The sequence below is a fragment of the Anneissia japonica genome, unplaced genomic scaffold (assembly GCF_011630105.1).
Source record: "Anneissia japonica isolate Jap-2015-1 unplaced genomic scaffold, ASM1163010v1 scaffold142_len1259957_cov175, whole genome shotgun sequence".
Taxonomy (NCBI): Eukaryota; Metazoa; Echinodermata; class Crinoidea; order Comatulida; family Comatulidae; genus Anneissia; species Anneissia japonica.
The window spans coordinates 604793-611558 of NW_022684560.1; the positions used below are offsets into that span (position 1 = coordinate 604793).

At 28.9% G+C, this 6766-nt stretch overlaps 1 long non-coding RNA gene across 1 annotated transcript in view; it reads right to left on the reverse strand.

The window, feature by feature from the left end:
- The window catches only part of LOC117106204, a 23193-nt gene extending 21629 nt beyond the window's left edge, over window positions 1–1564 (reverse strand). Inside the window, exon 1 of the long non-coding RNA XR_004445014.1 lies at window positions 1496–1564. This is a non-coding gene — a long non-coding RNA (uncharacterized LOC117106204). The remainder of the gene's footprint in view (window positions 1–1495) is intronic.
- Between the last annotated feature and the right edge of the window lie 5202 nt (window positions 1565–6766).

The following is a 6766-nucleotide window of genomic DNA, read 5'->3' on the forward strand; positions in this document are numbered from 1 at the left end:
ATATATTATAATTTAATATTTTTTTGAAACAGATTAAAATAGGTAAAATTTTATTGAAAAAAAAACCAAATTTTACATTTACGACATATTGTTGATTTAATATGCTGAATCATTATTAATGGAATATAGGCCTACGTATTATATTTCTATAAACTAATCAACAATTATCTCATTAATCACACTATCGTAAATTGGCCTATTGAAGCATTATTGAAGTATTATTAATTATTCACTAAGGCATTATTCGAGCACTTTTATTATTATTATTATTATTTATTTTTTTATATATTATTTATCAACCAGATTAACATTGAAAACATGAATATGCATGTGCATAAAATTATCGCAGAAAATAAACTTATAATTAATAAGATTATTTTTTAAAACAGAATCAAATAGATAACGTTTTTATTTAAAAGCAGGTTTTGCATGGACGGAATTTTATTTAATATGCTGATTATTACTATTTCATTAATCAAACTATCGTAAAATTATTATTATTATTATTATTATTATTATTATTATTATTGTTTGTTTATTTTTTGTTTTATGTATATGCCTAGGCCTATATAATATGTATTGTATACATTTAATAATTTAATTAGAAATAATTATTTAAACCAATTGTTAAACAAATATAATATAATGTTAATAATAATATAGGCTAAGCTAGACCTAATCAATTATTGATATAATAAAGGCAAATATTTAGAACATCATTAATACAACACCTTCATGACAGTCCAGCCTCCAAATCTTGTTTTAATAAATAACTGAATTCACTTCAATGATATATTTTGATCTTCATTCATTATTATTATTATCATTTACTTTTTATTATTTATTATTATTATTATTATTATTATTATTATTATTATTATCTGTATTATTATCTGTATTATTATTATTATTATTATTATTATTATTATTATTATTATTATTATTATGTCTTTGCCATTAACATTATCAACATTATCATTGTTTCTCTGGAAGGCATCTTGTACAGGGACATGTTTTTGCCTAACCAGTCTCATTACGTTTTGAGTGAAATAAAATTATGAATTATGAATTATACCAATGTTTTCTATCGAGAAAAACATCGATTCGATTACTTAACAGCAGCTTTTCGCACTGTGGCAGTGCCGATAGAAAACAGCAACTTTTTGGCACTGCGGCAGTGCCGATAGAAAACGGCAGCGTTTTGGCACTGCGGCAGTGCCGATAGAAAACAGCAGCTTTTTTTGGCACTGCGGCAGTGCCGATAGCCACTAAATTTTTTTTTAGCCAGTTTCAGGTCTTTGCTGGTTTTAGCGAGTCACTTGTATGTTGTTGAATATGAATGCAGCATGTCAGTGCATGTTTCTGTCGATGAAACTGTCAATGCCTTCAATGCGGCTGCCTAACAAACATAGTCAAAATAATAACCATAGAATGGTGACAGAATTCCCAATTAACTAGTGAATTAATGATGCAAAATATTTAATACTGTACTTACATTGTTATTGATTTAAAGTCTCATTTCTGAGTCCATTGAGTACCGTAATGTTTATATGTAAAACGCCACCTGGAGTTGTATAACAAAACAAGTACGGTAAAGTTATTCTTTTTCTATGCGCCATTCCTTTATGACGATGAGGATGATGAGGGTGATAATGATAATAATGATAATAATAATAATAATAATAATAATAATAATAATAATAATAATAATAATAATAATAATAATAATAATAATGATAATAATAATAATAATAATAATAATAATAATAATAATAATAATAATAATAATAATAATAATAATAATAATAATAATAATAATGGTGGTGGTGGTGGTTATGATGATATTGATGATGATGATGATGATGATGGCGGTGATGATGATGTCGATAATTATTATTATGCTGATGATTGTAAGATAAGAATCGACATTTAAAAAAAACCACTCCGATGGAATCACATATAGGTTGTTATGTGACAAAAAAGGTATTAATGGTCAAGCCGGCCCTAATTACTTGCAATCTAAATTTATCACCCTTTGAAAGTGAGGAACATTCATTTTTGTAAAGTAGGCCTATGCATGTGCTAGGCCTATTTCCCGGCAGGAGCCATTTTTTTTTAACCATAGTGTTGTGTCCGCCCCTTGAGGGGAGTAATTTTTGGAGTAGTGTGCGATTACAGGTGGATGAAGGGGATTTTTTCTGCTCCAGCTTCCTAAAAAAATTACAACATATATCTTATGATCATTAATATATCTATTGACGATCTATCTAATCAATTAGGCCTATTATTCAAAAGGGCTGTTTTGTAGGCCTGTTGGTCAAAACGTACGGGGTTTTTTTTTTTCTTCTGCCAACCATCTTTACGAAAAGCAATTTCAATTTCAATTAATTATTCAAAATACCTCCAAAGATGGAGGAAACATACATTTAAAACTAATCACACATTGGAATCAAAATGACATTACTTTGTATAACGATCGAAGAAAGTATGGTATCAGGAGTCTCATGTGATGAACGTGTTTGACGGTTGTCCACGACGCGCCATCTGCAATAGTCACATAAAAATTGTCAGCTGCCCCATGCAGTGCAATGTTCAACCCTTTAGTTATATTTATTTAAGTTTTAAATTTATACCATACTAGGCGAAACTACCCCTATTCCCAAAATAGGCCTAGTCTTGAGATGAAAGCAATTTTGAAAATTCTACTCAAAATATGTAGGCCTATTTAATTTTTGAATCCATTAGCTCCAAAATGATGATTTGTAGGTCCACAAACAAGACATTTTCAATCATTACATTATCTCTCTTTTGTTTTTACATTCATATAAACGACGGAGTTGTCTTCATTTATCCTCAAATCTTGGTACGTCTGACACTCTGTTTAATGTTCGTTTTTACGTCATGTAAGTCTATGATAATAAGAGAAAAAAATACTAATAATACGATTACAGTATTATTTTGTTTCGTAATTGTGCTTGTCTTGTACAATAGTCCAGAAGGTGCCTCGCTACCTAACACTTGTGTGACTGTATAGCTTCTGAAGTTGTTTTAATATAGTTTACTTACACTTGTTCCCCAGTGTGCTTTTTCTGATGACTATAAGTAATAAAATAATATTGTAATTATATAGTAATTGCCACGACTTGATATAATAGTAGTAAATTACATTTTTGCCACTAATTTATTCCATGTGACGCAAAGCAGTAATGTGATATAATAATATAAAATATTAAAATGCAATTTCTATTACTTTTATCAGATTGTGATTGGCATCTTTAAAATCTGCAAAAAGGCCTACCTACTTAGCCTTTGCTTCAATAATGTTGTTTATCATTAATGTATTTACTTACATGCTTATCAGTATATAATAATTATATATTAATACTTACCTTTGAAGAAGTTCTTGTTTTCAAGAGAATAACAAATACAACTGACGCCAATACAATTCCTATGACAATACCCTGAAAATTCATTCCAACAACAAGACCAGTGCAAGGTTCACATTTTTAAGAATGTTGTATAGTTTCATGAGGCTCTAATAAAGAAGGAAACATAGATGCAAATTTATTAATGCAAATTTAATCATGCATTTTCTGTAGTCAATTTTTGTGTTAGTCTCCCCATTCTATTCGCATTCGATAGATTTACATTGGAATAGAAGGGTACCTGTACACAATTATCGCTAAATGTATATCGTTATTTGTAACGTAATACAAAACACTGTCTCAGCGGCGTTATAGACTGTTATTAATATGGCCTAAATCAACTAAATTGATATCAGAAATACCGTTTTAACTATGAAAGTGGAATACACGAATGTTTTGAAGTGTATCGTCATGTGTATAATCAATTCAATCAAAGCTAGAGAAATTTACTTGTAAAAAAATCCTATTTAGTTTTACCATGGAACTATTTTACACAATATTAAATACACATTGATAAGAATTGTTTATTTGCAATAGCGTAAAGGAACAATAAACAAACTTCTAATGGCAACTTAATTATAAACTGTTCTATGTATTTTCATCACGGCATTTAAAAGTAAATCAATTAATTGTAATCATTGTGGTTTTCAATTTTAGTCATGTATACAATTTATGTATGAATAAATAACTATAAGTCAGAGACGTACCTATAGCTGATGAAGTAGGCCTACCCTGGCGGTAAAGAAACCAAATATATTTGCAATCAAAACACAAGAGTACAGTTTATTAATTATTGCTCTTTTTCAATATTTATTCAGCAATGATAGCTGGATTTTTTTTATTCATGGGCCCTAATGAAATGGCTTATTAAACATATCTCATATTTTCCCCATTGGAATATCCATGAAGGTATTATAATCGACGTAAATTTAAAAAATTAATAAATGAACTTGCATGTGGCGAAACCGCCTACAGCTACTTTGTATCCGGATGGTAATATTCTACATAGCCTAGGTAGTAACTTGTATCGTTTACTTTAACATTAGATATAATTAGGTATCCATTACGACTTACGACGAGTAGTTTCTCTTGTGCATTCAATGGATATCTCAATATTTATAAAAAAAAAAAAGAATATTTGGTCATTAATTTGGTCATTAACTTTGCACTCAAATCTATAGGCCTATATATATATATATATATATATATATATATATATATATATATATATATATATATGCCTATATAAATTTATCTGTTTATTGTGATATAAGAAGGTAAAGGTAGGAGAATAACCCATCCATAACTCGCAGCGTCATTGCGCTGAATTTGAACTAGAAACAAGTTTGAACTAGAAAACAATTATTGCAACAGGAAACTGTGTAGGCCTGCATACGAAATTAATTATTACTTGTCACCTTTATTTATATGATTTGTGTTTCATATAAAGTATTGTAATCATAATTTTAGACGAACATATTAATAATATTAAGTGTGAGACTGTTTCGAAAGTGTAGTACTGTGTATCCAAATAAATCATTATTATTAGTTTTTGGTTTTTTTTTTTTAATGTGGGAAAAAAAAAACAAATTCAGTGGTCAAAGTTACTCGACAAAAGCCAGAATCGTTAGTGAGACAACTGTTACATGGATTACTCCATTATTCGTCTATCAGGCTGCCAACAGTTACTATGAGTCGGAGACCGCAGAACAGTTCGTCATCTCCAATAGACGAAAATTTCGACATTGGAGGCTATACTAGCAACTGTCACTCCGGACCACCTAATAAGTGCAGTTACTTTACAATGCTAATGTTATTAATGTATAGAAATCTATAGACGCAATGTACTGGTGTTGTAAATACTAGATCAAATTAAAGTTAAATTATAATAAGATTGATAGATTTAAAATATTGAAAAATAAAATTAAATAATATATTTTGAATTCCATTGTAAATGTATCCATACTATTTTTGTAAGTACAAATTTAATGAATTTCGATTAGAATCTTCCACTTTCCAATGGGTGACACTATGTGAAACGTTCTCATAATAATACGGCCTTCGATCGAGGGTGAGGGCAATTGAGGCTTTGTTGGTAATCTGAATAAAGCAACTAATACACTCTAGCCTATGTGTAGTTGGACAGCACTAGTCCTTGATCAGTGGCAAATAACAGAAATCAATATTATATGCCCTTTTCTTATAATCATTAACGACAAGACAGGATATCCAAAGAGATACCTTTTCATAAATAAATCATGATATAATAGAGATAAATTCTAAACCATCTTGTGCTAATGCTATACAGTAATTGTATATAAATTGTGAACAAAAAAAACCTGTTGAAGACAAGTAAATCATTCCTAATGATGACATAATTAACGTTGAAATACTGAATCCCAACATGGTGGCGTGTATTTCAATACTTTTGGAGTATTATTAGACTTTCGTAAATAAGAGTGTAAAAAAAATGTTGCCACAACCGAGATTATAACCCAGGGCCTTCTGTTGTCTATGCATATGCATAGGTAGAGTGCCAGGATAAAAACAAAATACAGTAGTTCCAATAGTTGTAGAAATTTATTGATAAGGCATTTTTCAGACAAAGCCCATTAAGAGTCATACACAGTATATCATAATTCAGATATGTAAAGGTCAGTACAGTATATAAAATATTCTTCTATAAAGGATTAAGTACTACTACTAATGATTTTAAACCCCATTATTCTACATAGCATAAAGTAATATGTAAATTCATTCTGATGATGACCCAATAAAGGGTGAAACATTGAATTATGGCCTGCTTTTCTTTATTCAGAGTAATGTTCATTCTATGCAAGGTACAAGAAATCCATCTTGTTTTGTTATTTTTCAGGCTGATGTGGTTTATCTGCTTATAAATTGTTATGTGTCAATTTTGTCGAAATTTCACTTCTTTTGCCTTATCTGAATAAACTTTATACAATTAAATTACTGTTGCGTTCAGTCAAACTATTCTATTGAATCAAATATAAAACTATTAAATATACATTAAATATACAGAAAAAAACAACAGTACCAGTTGCATAAACAATACCACACATAAGGATTTTTAGGATTAGTACAAAATCACTCTTTTAAAACTTTGAATATAATCATTATACTTAACTATTCAAAAATGAAAAATAGAAATATAATTACTTAAGTTAAAAGTGGAAGATAAATTGCTGTAGCATAATATTTTTTAACAATTGTGAAACAATTGTACACAAATTAATAAACATAAACATAACCAAGTCTAAGTTTTTCAATTGAATCAAGGGTGATATGAAGTTTTCATTAATAGTTATTGTTATGTTTTA